At 39.4% G+C, this 22,810-nt stretch overlaps 1 non-coding gene across 1 annotated transcript; it reads right to left on the bottom strand.

Moving 5' to 3' along the window:
- Nucleotides 1-2,958: 2,958 nt before the first annotated feature.
- On the bottom strand, nucleotides 2,959-3,031 carry Trnak-cuu. Its single transcript has one exon. It is a non-coding gene; the product is annotated as a tRNA-Lys (tRNA).
- Between the last annotated feature and the right edge of the window lie 19,779 nt (nucleotides 3,032-22,810).

Below are 22,810 nucleotides of genomic sequence, written 5' to 3'. Positions count from 1 at the left end.
CTTTCGCAAAGCTGGTCGCAGGTGATGCTCCAAAAACGAACAGTAAATTAACGGTCTACCGTGGAGAAACGTAATGCGTTAGGATAACACCATCACAGTCGTACACGAGAATCACCATAGCTTTAGACCGCGCCATTCTCACCATCAACAGAACAGGCTCTGCTAACGGTATACTACGCCTTCCACATCGCTGGCAACAGGTTCTACCCAACGCTGATGACTGTTTTGAAGGACAGTAAGAAGTGTAAACACGGAACTCTTTTGTATCGGTTGTGAATAAATAGTTGCTACTATTTAAGTTCCAACTCTCGAATTTTGTCATGCATGAATGAACTGAAAATGTTCATGCATGTGATTTTATATATTTGTCCAAGTTGTCATTTGCAAAAATGGTACATGCTTAGGGACAAAGTTTGGGATATGTGTTATGTAAAAGATGGAGTGCTTTTGTACTATATGGAAGTTACTGTGGGAAGCGTAAAAGGTGGCTTGGGGTTTTTTCAAATGGTTCAAATGGCTCTGAGCACTATGGGACTTAACGTCTAAGGTCATCAGTCCCCTAGAACTTAGAATTACTTAAACCTAACTAACCTAAGGACATCACACACATCCATGCCCGAGGCAGGATTCGAACCTGCGACCGTAGCGGCCGCGCGGTTCCAGACTGTAGCGCCTTTAACCGCTTGGCCACCACGGCCGGCTTGGGGTTTTTTGCGCGCTTTCCTGTAGAGTGCGCGGGAACGAGAGGATACAGTCTGTAGGCATCAGTGAAAGAGGCAACACTCGGACGGAGCAGGCGATACCTTGCCTTGAAATTGTTGGACAGCAGCCTCGGATGACGACTGCTGAAGTATTACAGCTTTGGTACAAGTTGCTAGGCTATGTTGTGGACGTTAAAACGACGCCAAGAATAATAAATTAGCCCATACTTCAAGAAACTTGTATTCCGTACCATGGGTAGTGCAGCTGCCCTTACTAACCGACACACCCAACGCCTGCAGCCAACTGGTTACAGACTGTAAAATTAGAATTTTAGAAGCTGTTGTTGTCGTGGTCTTCAGTTCTGAGACTGGTGTGATGCAGCTCTCCATGCTACTCAATTCTGTGCAAGCTTCTTAATCTCCCAGTACCTACTGCAGCCTATATCCTTCTGAATCTGCCTAGTGTATTCATCTCTTGGTCTCCCTCTACGATTTTTACCCTCCACGCTGCCCTCCAGTACTAAATTGGTGATCCCTTGATGCCTCAGAACATGTCCTACCAACCGATCCCTTCTTCTAGTCACGTTGTGCCACAAACTCCTCTTCTCCCCAATTCTAATCAATACCTCCTCATTAGTTATGTGATCTACCCATCTAATCTTCAGCATTCTTCTGTAGCACCACATTTCGAAAGCTTCTGTTCTCTTCTTGTCTAAACTATTTATGGTCCATGTTTCACTTCCATACATAGCTACATTCCACACAAATACTTTCAGAAACGACTTCCTGACACTTAAATCAATACCCGATGTTAACAAATTTCTCTTCTTCAGAAACGCTTTCCTTGCCATTGCCAGTCTACATTTTATATCCTCTCTACTTCGACCATCATCAGTTATTTTGCTTCCCAAATAGCAAAACTCCTTTACTACTATAAGTGTCTCATTTCCTAATCTAATTCTCTCAGCATCACCCAACTTAATTCGACTACATTCCATTATCCTTGTTTTGCTTTTGTTGATGTTCATATTATACCCTCCTTTCAAGACACTGTCCATTCCGTTCAACTTCTCTTCCAAGTCCTTTGCTGTCTCTGACAGAATTACAATGTCATCGACGAACCTCAAAGTTTTTATTTCTTCTCCATGGATTTTAATACCTATTCCGAACTTTTCTTTTGTTTCCTTTACTGCTTGCTCAATATACAGATTGAATAACATCGGGGAGAGGCAACAACCCTGTCTCACTCCCTTCCCAACCACTGCTTCCCTTTCGTGTCCCTCGACTCTTATAATTGCCATCTGCTTTCTGTACAAATTGTGAATAGCCTCTCACTCCCTGTATTTTACCCCTGCCACCTTCAGAATTTGAAAGAGAGTATTCCAGTAAACATTATCAAAAGCTTTCTCTAAGTCTACAAATGCTAGAAACGTAGGTTTGCCTGTCCTAAATCTTTCTTCTAAGTATAGCGTCCCCAGTGCCAAATTTTTATCATGTAGCCGTAAAATAATAATTTCTCTGTGTAGGTTTAGATTGCAAAGAAATAATTTATGACAGAATGATCTAAAGAGACGACAAGTTACACTCTTTTGTTAATTTTTTAGTCGACCTTACTTCTTCACTTGTCTTTATGGTGACAGATGGACATCTTGCGAGTGCTGGCAAATGTAAGCATATTTGTATGAGTTAAGCATATAATATACTGATTTAATATTATTGTGCACTTTTAATTTGTAAGAGGTGATCCCGATTTCATGTCCGCCTTCCTTGAATTAACCTGCATTCAAGTAATTTACAGTTCAACAATCGCAGCGTCCGATGCAGCCTACGACGCCATTACGTGGCGATATTAACTTATGAAAAATTAGCGGAGCGGAAAACTCGCCCGCTATTAGCATAATATTAATTTTTCTCCACAGCCGCACGAAGTTGCAGAAATACTTAGCTTTAAGATTCTTATTTTCAGTACCATAGCCGAGACCCAGAGCCAGGACTCTGACTACAATACCATTCTTAACGGAGGTAAGAAAAATACTCTCGCGCGTGTGTGGGCCGCAATTGTAATTAATAAATAAAGATCTTTTGCTTTAAAGTGAACTGACTAGCCGAGGAAATTAATATGAAAAGTTTATTACATTGTTCAACTTAAATATCATTTTTATTAAGGCCCACCACGTAAGTCGGCAACAATCAAAAAATAATAATAACAATAATAATATATATATTACAATACGACGGCCGACGGACGCGAGATTGGCGCCCAACGTGGGGCTCGAACCCACGATCCTGAGATTAAGAGTCTCATGCTCTACCGACTGAGCTAGCCGGGCCCAAGACATACCACATGGATGTAGCTATTTGTTGGGTGACGTAGAATCGGAAGAGATTAAAGGACTCTATCCATACAAAGTCTTAAAGAAGTTCGCTCAGTAGAGCAACGTTTACATTTATGTGTAGTAGGTTAAGTTTAGAGTGTATTTTTTTTGTGAGTAAATGTTCAGATTTTAGTGTAACATTTAAAGACAATGAGGCACACAAGATTAGTGCGATTCAATTTTGTAGATGTTAAGGAATAATAGTATTTTTAAACAATTGCATTTTGAAAAAAATTTAAGAATATTTTAAAAATTTCATGTTGAAAAATGCTAAAAAAATATTTAAAAAAAATTTTTTCAATAGCATGTAATGATGACAGAATTTTTCATTAGAGTGTCATGAATATTTTTGAACTGTAGTAGTAATGAAACTTATGAAAATTTAGTATTATAATGTATATGTTGTTCCATGTATTTATGTCTATACCGATCTTGAAATATGCTCAAGCATAATTTACTTAACAATATGAGTGCAGGGTGTACATCACCCAAGGTACCTCATGTGTTGTGGACAAGGTACAAAGCAAATCAGTAAATGCGACTACCGCTAAGCACTGTTAAAATATATTGCCATCTGCTAAGGCAGAGATTTACACGAATTTATAGTGTAAACAAAAGTCATAAATCAAACACTAATCTAGGAACTTGCACGCTAGGCCTAGATTATAAAATGTGTACGATAATGCGAGAGGCAAAGTTTTGTAAAGTCGAGCCTGGCTCTGGAGGGCAAGTACGCAATGAGTGGGCAGACATGACATGGGGACTTACCTCAGATGAGACGGAAATACAATTGTATAGTCAAAAAAATCTGAAGGCAAGTACGACTCTAAGTGGAAAATGAAAAGAGATAATTAATGCGAGAGACTGGTAAAATCCAGCACGAGCCAAAATCCAGTTCAGACTGAATGAAATACATTAGTGTTTGTGAACTAGTCGAAACAGTTACTTTAAACAGTGTGAAAAACTGTGAAGGTGAAACTGTGATACGGGCAGTGAAGTGCTAGTATTGAACGTTCAACAGCGATGAAGACGCCAAACGCCAATATTACGCACGAAAAAATGTGAATTTGCTTATAAATGGGAACTGTTAACGTGAAGTGAACCCACAGTCAATATTTTTGGGACAGACTGTAGTTTCAGTGAGCACAATAATGCGAGATTGGAATGCGATGCGTGGACTGTTGCAAAACAGCGACCGCAGAAACGGCGAATGTTTGTGCTAAGCTCGTACTGGGACACTCACCAGTGCCTGCGAGTGCGGCGAAAACATAAATAATTGTATCAAGACAAAAACTGACGGCCCGCATCTCGTGGTCGTGCGGTAGCGTTCTCGCTTCCCACGCCCGGGTTCCCGGGTTCGATTCCCGGCGGGGTCAGGGATTTTCTCTGCCTCGTGATGGCTGGGTGTTGTGTGATGTCCTTAGGTTAGTTAGGTTTAAGTAGTTCTAAGTTCTAGGGGACTGATGACCATAGATGTTAAGTCCCATGGTGCTCAGAGCCAGCCAAAAACTGACGTGTAATGGAAACAGTGGCGCAACAAAACTTCATTCACGGGAGAAGATCCATGTCATGTATTCTGCAAGACAGTGCTAGCTTGACACTCGGAAACTGGCGAAAACTTAACAACTTCTGCCGCACTAATAAATGCTTCTTTCCCACTAGCGTAACCATCTGCAGCGGGAAACAAATATTACGTTGGTTGTGTGTATGTTTCATGTACTACGTCGGAGATGCGTAGCAGAGCTAACTCCTGCCAACAAGAGCGGGGGGCGAATATCATCCCACTCCGCCACGCTCGGGCGAGACAGAAGCGCATCACCAACGGTGCAGCCGATCAGCTGATTCTGACGTTCCGCGACGGCGAGAGACACGCTGGCGTCGAGCGGGCGTTGACCTCTCCGCAGCCGCCGCGACCGCCGAGCACCGAACACACCAACCGACGCCGTCGCGAGCTAAACGTCGCGGCGTAGATCATCAACGACACCGCAATCAATTGTTATAATGACCTCATTTCTTTGCGTAGTGCAACAAAACATTTTTTGCACATCCTGTACTCCAATGACATCCCAGAAACATTTAAGTGAAAGTGACCCAAGTAGTTAGTCTGTCGCTCCGCCGAGGTTTTCCCCAGGTTTCCCTACGGCCGCGCCAAATGGGGAGCGAACAGTTGACACCCCTGGGACTTCAAATATTCCGGACTAACTCGTGATTGTATACCTTTGAACACTGCAAAAGTTGCAACCCTAAAAAGAAGCAGCCAAAATGAAAGTAATTGTATTGTATGTCCTTTTGTACATGACTGCATACGTAACCAATTGTATATTATATTGTTATGTAGATAACTTCATCTGTATTACACTTTGTGTGCAACACACCTCAGTAATTACAACATACTATGTGACATATGTAAACTGTGAAAGAAAAATCTGCGTGTGGACACTGTGGACATGAAAGAGGAAATATTTATGTCAAATAAGGTAAGTCGTAGGGTCAGTATTGCCTCACGTGTTCCAACATTTCTACGGAATCCAAACTGATCTTCCCCGAGGTCAGCTTCTGCCAGTTTTTCCATTCGTCTGTAAAGAATTCGCGTTAGTATTTTGCAGCTGTGACTTATTAAACTGATAGTTCGGTAATTTTCACATCTGTCAACACCTGCTTTCTTTGGGATTAGAATTATTATATTCCTCTTGAAGTCTGAGGGAATTTCGCCTGTCTCATACATCTTGCTCACCAGATGGTAGAGTTTTGTCAGGACTGGCTCTCCCAAGTCTATCAGTAGTTCCAATGGAATGTTGTCTACTCCCAGGGCCTTGTTTCGACTCAGGTCTTTCAGTGCTCTGTCGAAGTCTTCACGCAGTATCGTATCTCCCATTTCATCTTCATCTACATCCTCTTCCATTTCCATAATATTGTCCTCAAGAACATCGCCCCTGTATAGAACCTCTATATACTCCTTCCACCTTTCTGCTTTCCCTTCTTTGCTTAGAAATGGGTTTCCATCTGAGCTCTTGATATTCATGCAAGTGGTTCTCTTTTCTCCAAAGGTCTCTTTAATTTTCCTGTAGGCAGTATCTATCTTACCCCTCGTGAGATTACATCCTTACATTTGTCCTCTAGCCATCCCTGCTTAGCCATTTTGCACTTCCTGTCGATCTCATTTTTGAGACGTTTGTATTCCTTCTTGCCTGCTTCATTTACTGCATTTTTATATTTTCTCCTTTCATCAATTAATTTCAGTATCTCTTCTGTTACCCATGGATTTCTACTAGCCCTCGTCTTTTTACCTACTTGATCCTCTGCTGCCTTCACTATTTCATCCCTCAAAGCTACCCATTCTTCTTCTACTGTATTTCTTTCCCCCATTCCTGTCAATTGTTCCCTTATGCTCTCCCTGAAACTCTGTACAACCTCTGGTTTAGTCAGTTTATCAAGGTCCCATCTCCTTAAATTCCCACCTTTTTGCAGTTTCTTCAGTTTTAATCTACAGTTCATAACCAGAGTCCACATCTGCCCCTGGAAATGTCTTACAATTTAAAACCTGGTTCCTAAATCTCTGTCTTACCATTATATAATCTACCTGAATCCTTCTAGTATCTCCAGGGTTCTTCCATGTATACAACCTTCTTTCATGATTCTTGAACCAAGTGTTAGCTATGACTAAGCTATGCTCTGTGCAAAATTCTACCAGGCGGCTTCCTCTTTCATTTCTTAGCCCCAATCCATATTCACCTACTACGTTTCCTTCTCTCCCTTTTCCTACTGTCGAATTCCAGTCACCCATGACTATTAAATGTTCGTCTCCCTTCACTACCTGAATAATTTCTTTTATCTCATCATACATTTCATAAATTTCTTCATCTGCAGAGCTAGTTGGCATATAAACTTGTACTACTGTAGTAGGCATGGGCTTCGTGTCTATCTTGGCCACAATAATGCGTTCACTATGCTGTTTGTAATAAAGCCTGCACTCCTATTTTCCTATTCATTATTAAAGCTACTCCTGCATTACCCCTATTTGATTTTGCATTTATAATCCTGTATTCACCTGACCAAAAGTATTGTTCCTTCTGCCACCGAACTTCACTAATTCCCACTATATCTAACTTTAACCTGTCCATTTCCCTTTTTAAATTTTCTAACCTACCTGCCCTATTAAGGGATCGAACATTCCACGCTCCGATCCGTAGAACGCCAGTTTTCTTTCTCCTGATAATGACGTCCTCTTGAGTAGTCCGTGAACCATTAATTCAAAATTGATTTTTCTTGAATTATTATTATTGCGATGACATAAAATTCGGTGCACCCTGTTATTTCATTCCTAATCATTCGCCTGTATATGGTCCTTTCCTGGTGTATGATTATTCCTAGTAAAGCTGTTACAAAAACAATTGAAGTGCGTTATTCAGTATCTACAAGCACTAATTTTCATCTTTGAACAAATGTTTGAAAATAGTTGTTGTGAACTAACTCTTAAAGTGAAGGTAAAACTAATGTATGATTTACGTACTAGAAGTGCTGAAGTGGAAGTTTGCTTAAGAACTGAAGTAGATATTTTCAGACAAATTCTTACTCTCTTCCTGGCAATAAGTGAAGTGAAAGTGAATCAATAAGTCTTGAGGAAGGTAAAGATAAAACTCTTTTAGTTATAAATGAGGTTCAGTAAAGTACAAAGAGTTATAAAAGAAAATTGCGTAAGCAGATCAGTAACAATGAAGTAAGGTTGCATAAAATTACTGAATGACAGTACAGAGTGACCACATCCTACTTTTGGTTTTTGACAGACCCTTTGTTAAGAGAAAGATATAAACAAAGTCTCTTAATAAACTTAAATATGTGTATTATACTATTAGAGTATTTAATTCTTCAATTTGTTGATTATACAAAGTTGCAAACAAAGACGTCCCCCCCGGCCACTTTTTTAGCACATGGTGATGACTAGGAATTCATGGCCTTTCTAGATGAACACTATATATGCATGTGGGTGTAACAGCTAACCATATCCTGTAAAGTTACATTTGTTTTTGAAATTAAGTTAGGAAACATTAGGAAAATCACTTCTTTGTCTAGGTAGACTGGCGACCGTAAATCCATTGAACAAACCACTTAATGAACTTGATACAGAAAAGTGCTAGACTCAGTATTATTCCATTTTACTGCGTTTCTTTCCGACAGCTAGAAAACGCTTAGGAAAAGAACGGATAGTCTGATTTCCAGACTTCAAGGCAGACCAAAACTCTGTACCGGACCGAACCTAGAACTTTTGACTTTCGCGGTTAATTGCTCTATTGGCTCAGGAAGTTTCAAAACAGCAGACACTCCGTTGCAGAGGGAAAATGAATTCTGATTCATTTTCATTTTTAGTTAATATTCTGTCCGTTGGGTAGAAGCGTTACTGGCTTACTGGCGACCCTTGATCACCGTATTAAATGATGGTGTGGAAGGCGACATATCCGCAACCAACGCTCAACAGTACTTCTAAAACTTTCCCATTCGTTCTTTTGGAACGCTATCTCGTACATGGTACGCGCTGGCATGGAAGCATCAGGAAGTGCAAGGAGAGTAACACTGTACTCCCCTTTCTCTGAATATAGTTCCTGTCTCCGACACCAGCATTTAAGCAAAGTTATGGTCTATTGTTTCCGTTGGATCATTGAAGTCTGATAAAAAGTTATCTTACAGCTGCACAAGGCAGAGCTTTGTACATCATGGTGCAATGAGATAATCTAGGAACATGTTACTTGCGAAAGTGATGTTCAGATAGCAGGAACCATAATTCAGCATTCCGACAACCATCACTCAGCATTCTGACCTACTTTCACGATCACAATCTTATGATTCCCAATCTCCAATTATTGCAGTGTACTGTGGCTAAATAATGTGTTGGAAATCCAGTCTATGTTCGCGGAAAGAAATTGCTTTTGGTTGTCACAATGTATAGTTGTAAATTTCTGTGATCATGCAAGAGCCTTTGATTGTGTAAACAACAAACGTCTAATAGACACATCTCCTTGCAAAAATAGAACCTTGCAAAAATACAGCCCTCATAACAAAAAGTAGACGGTTGTATACCCGACTGCAGCATAGGTTTAAAACTAAACTCACAATGGGATAATATAATATATTTTGGTCTTGACTTTCATAAATAACCTGACAATGACATTAAAGGATTGTTCTAATAATGTCATATTCGTTGATGGTCTGGTCATGTTCATCAAGGGCGAAAAATACCGGACATGGTAAGAACCGTAGCATAACATACTAAATGAAATCCCAAGCATACACTTCTTACGAGTGTGAAAGCCCAAAATATGTAGTTCAGTGCGAATTAAACAAATAAAAACCCTAAATCAAAATAATGACCGGTTGCCATCATAACAGGGCAAAGTAAGTTCTTGAAGATCCCCTAACATTTCTCAAGCGGTTTCAGGTACTGAAACGAAGTTTCCAACAAATGGCACAAAACAAATGGGCTAATAATTTTATGCAGGGTGTTAGAAACAGTCTGAAAAGATTGTAAGGATGTTGTAGGGTAGATCGTACTAAGAAATAATTGTCAAGAAAAAAATTGATATCTTCCTACGTTTCCAATTAATTAGCATTGAAGCTAGCCATCCAGAGACGGTGTTTGCAAATGTGTTTTTCGTTCGGTTTCCTAAAAACGAACGAGAGAGCGATACAAAAATTGGACGTGGGACGGATCGAACCAGAGTCAAAGGTGAGCAATCTCGTGCGCACTATGAGAACAATTGATACTAATACAGTATCTGGCAGGCCGACTGAATCTGCGCACACAACGGCCTGACTGGCTAAGTTCAATGCTAATTAACTCGGAAACGGCGTAATCTTTTCTTAACAATTATTCCCCATCGCAATTTACCTTGCAACACACAAGATATTCAGATTGTTCGTGACCACGCAGCTTTTTTAACTGGCAAGATATTAAAGCAACTACGTTCGTTTTGAATCGAATGAACTGCTTTGTTTTGTGTTTCGGTCGAAACCACATGGAGAGAGACTTCAGTGATATAACGGTTGCAGTCAAATTTTCGCTAAAATACGAGGGTGGTTTGAAAAGTTCTCGGAACGGAACAGAAAAAGGTACTTAGGCCTACATCACTGAAACTTTTTTTACTTTTCAGTGTAGTCTCCTTGCAGATTAATGCACCTGGTCCAACGATGTTCCAGTGCCTTGATCTCGTCTCCAAAATGAGTTTCCTCCAGGCCTACATTATTGTTGTCAACTTCGGCTATCAATTCTTCGCTTGAGGTGAATCTTCGTCCACCAAGAAAAATTTTCAGTTTTGTGAAGAGATGGAAGTCTGACGAAGCCATATCAGGTGAATAACGCGGGTGTGGCAACAATTCATACCTTAGTTCGTGTAATTTTGCCATGGTGACGGCACATGTGTGCGGGCGCGCATTGATGCAGCGTCAAGAGTCACAGCACCCATCTTGCAGATAGTTTATTCATTTCTAATTGTTCAGTTAAAATGTGATATACCCTTTCAGATGACACCTGGCAAGAGTGAGCAATTTCACGTACTTTCAATCGGCGATCCTCCATGGCCATTTTGTGCACTTTTGCAATGATTTTTGGAGTAGTGACACATCTTGGCCGACCTCTGCGTGGATCTTCATCTAAGATTCTAAGCCCTCCTGACCAAATTTAAATTCATTTGTCCACTTGGCAACAGTTGAATATAAAGGAGCAGAGTCCTCCAGCGTATTCTGGAAATCGGAATGAATGTTCATTGCTTTCATACCTTTCTTTATGAAGTACTTAATCACTGCTCGAATCTCGATTTTTTTTCCATCTTCGCAAATCACTACGCGGGAACAACAACAGAACCAAATCACCGCCACAGCTCTCTGCCAAGAGCACTGACGTGGCATGTGTTTACGGGCAACAGTCCGATGAATATCATGTGACCAACTCGTTGCGCTAGCACTGACCTCTCTCGTGGTGATTCCGAGAACTTTTCAAACCACCTTCGTAGCTACGTAATCTTCAAAATGTAAGTGGCAAGACAAGCAGCAATTTCCCTTGCAAGGACTTTCGAATGTCGTTAAAGAAAAATATACGGTTATGAAGGAAACAATAGCTTCAGTTGTCGACAGATATAAAAAAGATCCAAATCTTTTACGCATTTGTACCTGTAGCACAGGCTTGGTTAGGCCGCGGTGGTCTAGCGGTTCAGGCGCTCAGTCCGGAACCGCGGGACTGCTACGGTCGCAGGTTCGAATCCTGCCTCGGGCATGGATGTGTGTGATGTCCTTACGTTAGTTAGGTTTAAGTAGTTCTAAGTTCTAGGGGACTGATGACCACAGATGTTAAGTCCCATAGTACTCAGAGCCATTTTTTGAACAGGCTTGGATAATCTCTCATCTTGTCTGCCAGTGCAAATCATGTAACCAATGACGCCTTCAATATCTAGAAGTTTAGAAAGGAAATTTAGAGATGGGTGTAAAATATAAATATGACGTCAAAAATATTAGATTTGCTTACTATTTACTCGTAATTGTAGTCACAAAAGTACTAAATTTTTCCCCAGTTCTTGAGTTCTAATGACGTTGAACTGGGTTTACCTCCACCAAAACTACTGGGGAGTCTGATACTTAAAGAGCGTGCATCTCCAGATGGTACATTGGGAAACACCTCCCAGATATTTGGTTGCAGAAAGGAAATCAAATGTCTCGGACCAACAGGCATCCATATACTTGTACAAGGTCCAGAGGTAATATGGACAAAGGAGAAATGGTATTACTTTTGTTTCTCAGTGATCTTGGAGGCAGAGTAAGTCATGCCAAACGGACTGGCTGAGATGCACATCATGACTCGTAAATGTTTTTGGCACTTCTAATGTACTTTCCTGCATGCTAACTAAGTTCACATGTGTCACAGGAGCTAACGTTAGGATCCTAGCACTCGGCTCCCCTGCTACCTGAGATCCCCCTTTAACAAATTCACACTAGTGGCGACGTCGCATATGTAACATAGCTCGACTTCTAAAACTAAATGGCGGTGGAAGCGTTTCCGATGGAGCTGGAAAAATGTTGATTTGGACCTGCATGTTGGTATGAGATTAGAAAGTCAGTCCTGCAACGACACTCGTGTGCAAAACGTAAGAGCGAAAGTTCATACATGATGGCTCCCTGGACATTACACAAGTTGGTACATGGTTCTTAATAAGGTGTGTGATCACCATGAGCGGTAATTCATGCTCTACAGGGTGCTCCAATGCTGGTCACAAAGTTGGTAAAGAGTTCTTGTAGTAGGGTGAACACGTCTCCACAGAGCATTACGCATGTTCTCGATGGCATTTAACTCAGGGGAACGGACAGGTCAGTCCATTGGCCAATCCTCTCATTCCAGGAGCTCCGTGTCATCCATAAAAATTAATTCATGGTCGTGTGCACCACTAAAAAGAAGTACATGAGGAGGGAGTAACGTCACAATAACATTGACCGGTGAGTGTACTGTGTTCTAAGATTGGAGATCAGTACGACCATGCAGCATTATGCGTCTACACACCATAACACTGGAATCACCAAACCTTGTTTGACAATGTTCCTGGCTGCATTAATTGTTCCCATCTCTCACCAAATGAAGGTACATCCAGAATCACTACTCAGACTGAATATGCTCTCATTCGAGTAGAGTATGTCACCTGGTTCCTCATTGGTCCAGTCCCTGTGCTCTTGGTGCAATAGCAAACAGTGTTGCCGATGTCTGGATGTCTATAGATTACAATGTTCAGGTTGTCAGGCAAAAAAAGAGATCACCGCCATGCAGTCACCGTGCTAGTGTGGAGCGAGAGATTGCGTGTTTTTCACTCCTGGTAAATGTGGTTGCAATTACACTCGCTGTTTGACATGGGTCGCTTCTTGTCTATTGCACAATGTAGAAGTCTCCACATCTGCAGCTGAGTGGTCAGTGTAGCTGACTACCATTCAGGGGATCCGTGTTTGACACCCAGCTGGGTCAGAGATTCTGTCCAGTTACGGACTGGGTGATACGTTGTCTTCATCATCATTTAATCATCATCGACCCGCAAGTCGCCGAAGTGGCCTCAAATAAGAAGACTTGCACTAGGCGGCCGAACGCCAGAAAGGATCTCAACGCCAAAAATGAATGGTCAGTGTAGCTGACTGCCATTCAGGGAATCCATGTTCGACTCCCAGCTAGGTCAGAGATTCTGTCCAGTTAGGGACTGAGTGATATGTTGTCTTCATCATCATTTAATCATCATCTACCCACAAGTCGCCGAAGTGGCTTCAAATAAAAATACTTGCAGTAGGTGGTCAAACAACACCCATATAGGATCTCAACGGCAAAAATGCCATATGACAATTTCAGTGTAACAGTAATCTGCTGACCGAGCGAGGTGGCGCAGTGGTTAAACACTGGACTCGCATTCGGGAGGACGACGGTTCAATCCCGCGTCCGCCCATCCTGATTTAGGTTTTTCGTGATTTCCCTAAATCGCTCCAGGCAAATCCCGGGATGGTTCCCTTCAAAGAGCACGGCCGACTTCCTTCCACATCCTTCCCTAATCCGATGAGACCGATGACCTCGCTGTCTGGTCTCCTTCCCCAAAAACAACAACAACAAGTAATCTGCTGCTGTAGTTGACCGTGGTCGACCATCTCCTCTCCTTCAGGGTGCATTGCCTGTGGTTTGGAACACTCCCCATGCACAGAAAACGATGTCGTGAGCAATACCAAACTCCTGATGCTACACTTTCACACTTCATCCTCCTTTCAGTTTCCCAAAGATTCTTCCCCAAATGAAGTCATTTACATGTTGTCTCCAGGCCATCTTGTAACGATGAAAACCACCTCAGTGCACTGTAACTGTGTGCTAATTGTCATACCCCACCCTTTCCGGTTCATTCATCTAATTCCCGTTGCGGGGCCAGCCCCATTTGGCGCTGTAGGCACACTGACCTTATCCCGAGGCCAACGAGTCTTTCTCGTTGGCCTCGCCTTATCCCATGTGACGTCCAGCTTCCTGTGCACGACTAAGAATCTCTGGCAACGCACTCCCTCACTTTCATTTATTTCCACTGAGTAGTTAATATGTTATGTTACTTTATCTATGTCGTATTTAAGTTTTGAAGAGCACTGTATTATTGGGCAGGCCTCTTTAGGATTACTGCTACCTGCCCCAAATGAGGAAGGCCATAGCAGAAGTAGGATAAATACAGCAATTTTCACTTTTAGGCTGACTAAGTGGTCGTTTCCAGTGAATCACTACACAAGAGACGACAGAAAAGATTAAAAGGGCAGCGGAAAGAAACAAACGTCGATCATTGGAATGTGAAATGTCAGAACTCTGCCAGACGTGAAAGACTGTAAGATTGCGAGAGGAAACAGTTCTTGTCACTCATGAGCTGCCTAGGTTGAACATTCGATTCCTTATGTAAATACTATCCTCATTTAAAGTTTGTGTTTTGTCAAGAGGTAGGAGCTCATAGTTTGATCGCAACCGTCAGCGTAGATGCATCTAAACGAATAGTATCAGCTTGCATTGACTTCACACATTTGCTTGAAGTTTTCGTATCTTATACAGAAGCAATAATAAGGTTTACATGATCATGAATTGACTATTAAAATACGCGAGAATGTGGTTGCGATATGTAAAAGACATCAATGGCCAAATGCTGGACAATGCAGAAATATATATATATTTTTAGTTTCCTCTAATTGATTACACATTATCACTGAAAGTATACACAATATTTCACTTTGCCTTGTTTAGAAGTGGTATTGTAACAGTGTTGTTATATTCATTATACACTGACGGAATGGAAAGTGTTACAGCATCAAGCACAGTCCGATATTTCATCTTGCCTTAGCCGTTAGTGTTTTATTTTATGACTGCAATTTTGGCACAGTTCCATTTTGAAGTATAAGATTTTTTTGACATAGGTTGATGTTACAATCTATGTAATAAATCTTATGCTGGAAAACGGTAGTAAGCCGAAGTTGTAATTGTAAAATAAAACACTAACAGCTAAAGCAAGATGGCATCATTTTAAAAATGTGTGGAAGCTGTGGACCCACATTACAAGAACGAGTCCGATAATTATCACGCTTTGAAGAGATTTTCACGCGTAACAGGTATTACGTCTGTCATCAATATCAGTACGATTTGTGACCCCCACAGGTACAACCAACTCTTGTAGCGTTGTGGAAAGAAATCAATCGGCCGTGTTGAGGAATTTATTGCCGTTCCTGAAACACGTGCTGCATCAGTTCTTAAGATTGCCGACTGGAGCTTGATATGAAAGTATGCGCCTTCCCGTTGCATCCCAGATATGCTACATAGATGACAAATCTAAGGACCAAGTAGACTTTCTTTTATAGTCAAGGTTCCACTCATTTCTCAAGGCTTTTGTGGTGTGAACTGCAGTGTGAGGCCTTGCAATATTCTGATGAAATACACAGACAGAAAAAAAAGTCGGAATACAAAAAAATTATTTATGTAGAGTAATAAAGTGTCTGGGATACATTTGCCTAGGTAACATATTTAAGTGGTTAACATTGCAAGATCACAGGTTAATGTAAGAGCGAGATAGGCCATTGTAAATGTGAAATGCTGGTTTATTAATAACCAGTGTAACTGCCAGAATGTTGAATGCAAGCATGCAAACGTGTTTGCATTGTGTTGTGTGGAATTGAGTTCCATGCCTGTTGCACTTGGTCAGTCAATAAAGGAACAATTAATGGTATTTGTGGATGACGCTGGAGCTGTCGCCTGATGATGTCCCTAAGTCCTTGACTGGAGACAGATCTGGTGATCGAGGAGGCCAAGGCAACATGTTGGCGCTCTGTAGAGCATATTCGGTTACAACAACATAATGTGGGCGAGCGTTATCCTGTTGGAAAACACCCCATGGAATGATGATCATAAACGGCAGCACAACAGATCGAACCACCTTATTGGTTTACGAATTCGCAGTCAGGGTGCCTGGGATAACCAGGTTAGTGCTCCAGTTGTCATACAAAATCTCACCTCGGATCATTACTCCAGGTGTTGGTGGAGTGTCTAGCATGCAGACAGGTTGGTTGCAGGCTCTCAACTGGCCCCCTTCTAACCAACACAGCCATCACTGTCACCGAGGCAGAACCAAGTTTTATCAGAAAACATAACAGACCTCCACCTTGCCCTCCAATGAGCTCTCGTTTAACACCACTTAAGTTGCAAATAGCGATGGTCTGGGATCCGTAGAATGCGTGCAACATGATGTGTGGCTCAAAGTATTCCTCGAAGTAAAAGATTTTCAGCAGTTCGATGCTTCACTTTGATGCCAGCTGCTGCTCAAATTGCTGCTGCAGATGCAGTGCAATGCGTCAGAGCCATCCGCCGAACACGATGGACTTTCCTCTCAGTACTGCCACATGACCATCTGGAGTCCTGTATTCCTGCAACCACACATTCTTGTGACCAATGCTACTATCAGTCATGTACAGTGGCTACATTCCTGCCAAGTTTTTCTGCAATATCACAGAAGGAACATCCAGTTTCTTGTAGGCCAGTTAAGGTGACCTCTTTGAAACTCAGTAAGGTGTTGATAATATGGTATTTTGTTATTTATTCAAATTACATAGATTACATAGCGTTATTTGTGAGTCTATAGCTAATGTGCCTATTCTTCACAATGATTCATTTTCTGTGCGTTAAAATTAGCAGGACAGGTATAATATCCATACTAAAAGAATGTGGGAATCTCAGTAGTGTATCCATTGGTTCTGCAGTTTGCTCCTGCCTCCAGTTCCGTTCGTGTTGGTTCTTCTGTCTTCAGCTATGGCATTGTGAAGCCTGGTGTGAGATTATTTTATGAAGATGAATCCTGAGAAAATTAAATGTGACTTATGCTCAGCAGCATTGTCATTTAAAAGTAGTTTAACTTCTTGCTTAAACAGACATTTGCAACATAAGCATACAACAGTTAATTTAAGTGAAACTCGGAAACCAGTTATTATGAATCTGGGCAGTGATAAAGCCAGTTCATTTTTCCACAGCAATTGTTCAGGAATCTGCCATTTCAGTGCCTGTGTGTCAAGATGAACAATCTGTGCAAGAAATACCCAGCACTTCCACCAGTTCAGTTCCAGGTAGGTGTGGTAGACAAAAAAAGTTTACTGGATTTGCATCAAGACAAGTGCCTTCATTCAAACGCACCAAAATAGATGACAGATTTTAAGACTTGTTAAAGAATATTTTCCATTTAATGTAGTTGAGACAGCAGAGTTTAGAAAAATGACTTATGTATTAAATGAAAACTATGTACCTCCCGGTAGAAAAACACTCTCGAACAGTTCACTCTCTCATGTGTTCGACAACACACTAGTGCGACTAAGATCTGCAGTGCCAGCTTTATCCTACATCTGCATTGTGACTGATGGATGGACATCTGTGAAAAATGAGAGTTATATTTCACTGAATGCTCACTTCATTGATGAAAACTGCAGTCTGAAGTAATACTTGTTATCTAGTTTTAAATCCCATGACAATCATACAGCTGAAAACATTTCCAGTGAATTGCAAAATATGACTTTATCTTGGGATATTACAAATAAAATTGTAGTTTGCACTACAGATAATGCACCTAATATGGTGAAGACAGTGATGATGTACAAATGATGGCATGTACCTTGTTTTGCACATACACTTAATTTAATTGTGCAAGCAAGCCTTGAACAAATTACAGACACAAGGGAAAAGTGAAGTCCATAGTGGAATTTTTCAAAAGAAGTTCTCAAGCACTTGAGAAATTACACAATATTCAGAACCAAATGGGCTTCTATATTTTAACACCAAAACAAGATTGCCCTGTGAGATGGAATTCCATGTATGAAATGTTTGACAGGCTTTTAAAAAGTAAAAGAGCTTCTGCAAAGCTCCCTTGCCATCCTCAGTGTGGATTTACAAACAAAGCTATCCAATGAAGACTGGTCAGTTTTTGAAAAATCTTGTGAAATACTATCTCCTTCTGAGCAAGTCACAACAGAAATTAGCAGTGAAAGAAATGTAACCTTGTCAAAAGTCGTCTTATTAAGCAAAGGTTTACAAAGTCATTGTCTGAGACTGAAAAACTCAGATTACAGCAACGAAGCAATTAATACAGTAATTGATTAACTTGAGGATGAAATCTGTACCTGCCTCATTCAAAACAGGTAAAGCAATTGCTTGTGAAGCAACATTATTGGATCCTCACTTGAGGGAGCTTGGATTTCCAAAAATTGGACACTGATTAAAAGAAACAAAAGATACCATAATTAACAAGTCCTGTGCTGTATGACAGAAGCCCACTCGGTGTTCTACACACCACCCAAACCGGTTGTGATGAGCACATTCAACTCTAGAAGTGGCAACATTTGGCAAGATTTTGACCACGCTGTAGGAGGCTTGTAGACAATCCATATGCTGCAAGCATAGTTGATAAATATATGAAGATACCACTGATACACAGATCAAAATATCTGTTGCTGTGGTGGAAAAAAATCATGTGTTGTTTCCTATGCTGTTTGAAATAATGAAATGACCTCTTTGTATTATGGCCTCCTCTGTTCCATGTGAGCACATATTTTCAAAGCAGGGGCAAACAATAACAGATGATCCCATCTTTCAATTGAAAAAGTATCAAAAGTGATATTTCTAAACTACAACTTAGAATAGGTATAGTAGATCTACTCAGAAATGAAATTGAAATTTCAATTGATTTTGTTCTTCCCTGGACAATGTGCACTGAATTTGTATTTGATGGTATTTTGTTTAGTCCGCTAAATCTTACATGTAGCTACCTTACAAGAACATTTTCCTCAAATTTGTTGCACACAGAAGACACTTACGTTTTTGCTCACCATCCAGCGAGTTTAATTTTGTTGAGTATGTTATTTATTTGTGTTTGAGAATAATTATCTGATTTATGTATGTATATGTTTGTGTGCTTATTTTTGTAAATGTGCTATATTTGGTTATTACACTATAGGCATCTTAATACTTGTGTATCATAAATAATTCTCGGGCATATCAACAGGGGTACTTTGATAGTTCTGTTTTTGGCGTTCAGATACTGTGATAAAAATTGTATTTCAACAGCAACTTAACTTCATCTCTGATTTCCTGGGGAATTTTATAATAAAATGATAATATTTTTGTTTGCTGTGAGTACTTTAGGAAACTCCATATACCTGTACCTCAAACAAACTTCTTTAGCAAGAACTGTAAGTGGCATAGAGCTATATCTGCCATTATGTAGTATCTCAAAGGCATTACACTGTATTAATTGTTTCAAATTTTAGTCTGGTTTTGCACTTCAAGGAAACATACTGATCTCTGCATTTCATTTACCTTGAAATGCTTTAACATGTCTTCCAGTTCTATCAAGTGTACATATTATGAGCTGTATCCAGCTAACTTGTGAATGTTTGATGAAAAATTGCCATACTTGACCACTGTGCTATTTGCTCCAGTCTGTTATGGTAATTTTTTGATCTGTGTGCATCTTTTTCTTTTTTTTTTTTTTTTTTTTTTTGCATGGAGACACCAACTGGTGTCTTTTGCAAACGTCATAGCATTTTTTTTACAAGTTTAGTACAGTCATATATACATATGTGATTACATATACATGATACAAATGTACCATTGTACCTAATAAGGCACAATATTGGGTGTTACATCGTACCTATTACAAATGTTCAGATTTTACACAACTATATATATATATATATATATATATATATATATATATATATATATATATATATATATATATATATATATATATACACACAATAATTTATTTTAGTTTAATATTAATATTCACTTAAAGAATATAAACACTTGTCAATCAAGAAATATTTCAGTTTCACTTTGAATAAGTTCCCTTTGTGGCACCTTATAGAGCTCGGTAATCTGTTGTACCATATTTGACCACTAATGCATGGACTATGGTCTGTTGTTTTTAATTTTGTTCGTTGTCTGTAGTAGCAGTCTTTATTTCTTGTATTATAGGCATGCATATCAGAGCACTTTGTTGCTTTGTTTTGATGTGTCACAAAAAATATAATTAATTTGTAAAGATACAGTGAGTAGACTGTGAGGTATTTATGATGAACAAAGATTTCCCTGCATGAATCTCTATACCCTAATCCATGGATAATTCTGATTGCTCTTTTCTGTAGGGTTAATATTCAGTTCATATGTATGTTGGCAACACAACCCCATATCTATATCCCGTAATTAATCTGTGCAAAAATGGTTCCATTATAAATTGTTTTTAGTGTCTGATGTGGGACTACTTTTGATAACTGGCTGATTAGATGTAATGAACTGCTGATTTTATTGCATAAAAATTTGATATGGTTTACCCATCTTAGATTTTCATCTAGGTGAATACCTAGAAATCTGCAGCCTTCTGTGTCCGCTACTTCCATTCCACCTATGTTACTGATAGAGGTTTGGTGTGAGTTTGTAAGTTTAAATGGCAATAACTGAGATTTACTGATATTAACTTTAAAACCCTGATCTTGGAAATAAGTAGTTATTTGACGTAGGCCCTCAGTTGCTACCAACGTTAACTCATCATTTTGTTTACCAAGAAATAACAGTGAGGTATCGTCTGCATAGGTTACCAATTGGGAGTTGAAAGGTAGCTCTATATCACTTATGTACACTAGGAAAAGGAAAGGGCCCAAAATTGAGCCCTGGGGTACAACTTGCATGACTGTCTCATATTTGAACTGGAAATTAATGATCTGATTATTGATTTTGTAAGTCAGCTTTGTACACTGCTTGCAGTTAAATAAATATGTAGCCAGCAATTGCATGGATGCAGCATTTACATTGTATGACTCAAGTTTACTTAAAAGTAACTAATGGTTTACCGAGTCAAAGGCTTTAGTGAGGTCTAGAAATATGCCAGCTGCTTGCATTCCTTGATCAAGGGCACCATACGTTTTGTGAAGAAATTCCGTAATTGCTGTGATAGTGCTATGATCCTTTCGGAATCCATGTTGTGTGTCTGTTAGGAACTTATTTTTCAAGAAATAGTCACTAAGTTGTGTCAGCAGCACAACTTCAAATACTTTGCTGAAGACAGGTATTAATGATATGGGCCTGAAATTTGAAACCTCTTCCTTGGATCCTTTTTTATGCACTGGTTTAACTGTGCTCCATTTCAATACATTTGGAAATGTATGTCCTCTAATACTGCAGTTTACCAGGTGGGTGATTATTTTAACTAATTCCTTATTACATTTTTTAATCACAATACTACTCAAACCATCCCATCCAGATGAGTACTTATTCTTTAGGTTATTTATTATCCTGCCTATTTCTTTTTCACTTACTTGTTTGAATTCAAAAGGTGGCTCTTCAAAGGGGCAGAGCTTTACCTCACTACTCACAGTTGTGTTATTAACTGGACTAACAGCTGCAGATATAAAGTATTTATTGAAAACATTGCAGACTTTATTAGGATCTTTAATTGTGTTTCCTTCATGTCTTATATTTACAATTTCAGTTTCTGGCTTCGCAGAATTGATTTACAATTCTCCATGAGGTCTTGGCTATATTGTCTGACTGAGCTATTTCACTGCTGTATATCTGTTTTCTTAGATTTGAAATCTCTTTCTTAAAGATTTTATTGGCTTCATTGTGCTTGGCCTTAAAAACCTGCAGGTTTGTTGACTTGTGTAATCTGTCACTTTGGGTCCTGCTCTGTGTGACAAACAATAGAAAATTTAACTGTGAGTAAGAAAAGTGTAAGTGGCACACTCATAAATGTTAATTTAGTACCTTGCTTCCCAGAATGCTGTCTCAATAAATTATCTCATGATATGCCTTTTCAAGAGCACATACTGATTGTCACTCATAAAAGCTATCAAAATTAGGCACTATAATAAGGAGAAACAAGTTTGGCAAAATCTGTTATGTCAAACATACAAAGTCTTTCCTCTGTCAGCTGGAAAGTATGAAAGTCACATGACTCAAAAGCAGTGCATTTGCTGCAGGGAATACAAAACTGCCAAAACACCTAAGTGAAAATTTCTTACTTTATGTGATATGATTGGCACTCTCGCACCTCATTTGTGTTTTTATGACAATGTTTGTACAGTAGACACTAAAGATGATATAATGTGGAGGCCTATACTATTACAAAACACAAACTGTTTCACTGTTTTGAAACAGCATTACTGTTTCATTTGTTTCAAAAGAGTTATGTGTTTCAGTTTGCCCATCTCTATTTTGCGGTACTCACAATATTCCAAAGAGTTTACAAACTTTCTTGACAAAAGAAGAATCTTCACTAAAATATATCATTATTTTGTAAATGAGTCCAGAAATAAATTTTATAATTATCATCAGATTGTGCAATTAATAATATGAATTTTAAGTATGCCAGATATTTTGTAATTTCAAATATTTCTAAAAGAAGAATAATTTTAATTGTACATTCAGAGTAGTAACAAATTAATTTCTTTTTACATATTTTAGGCTGAAATATAATACATTGTATACTAAATCATATGAAATTCTTTCAGTTAAACAACTGAGATAATGTTCAGCTATACCAGAATCAGTAGTATGAATGGTAGCAGTTATTTCCGTAAAAAAAAAAAAATAAATAAATAAATAAAATAAAGTAAAAAAATAAATACAAAAATTTTAAAAAATAAAAAAAATAAGAGAAGGGTGTCCCACTACAAACATAACCCATA

Source organism: Schistocerca americana, chromosome 2 (assembly GCF_021461395.2).
Source record: "Schistocerca americana isolate TAMUIC-IGC-003095 chromosome 2, iqSchAmer2.1, whole genome shotgun sequence".
In the NCBI taxonomy this organism is placed as follows: Eukaryota; Metazoa; Arthropoda; class Insecta; order Orthoptera; family Acrididae; genus Schistocerca; species Schistocerca americana.
Note: the sequence above shows the minus strand (reverse complement) of the source record. Positions and strands in the feature narration are given on the sequence as shown.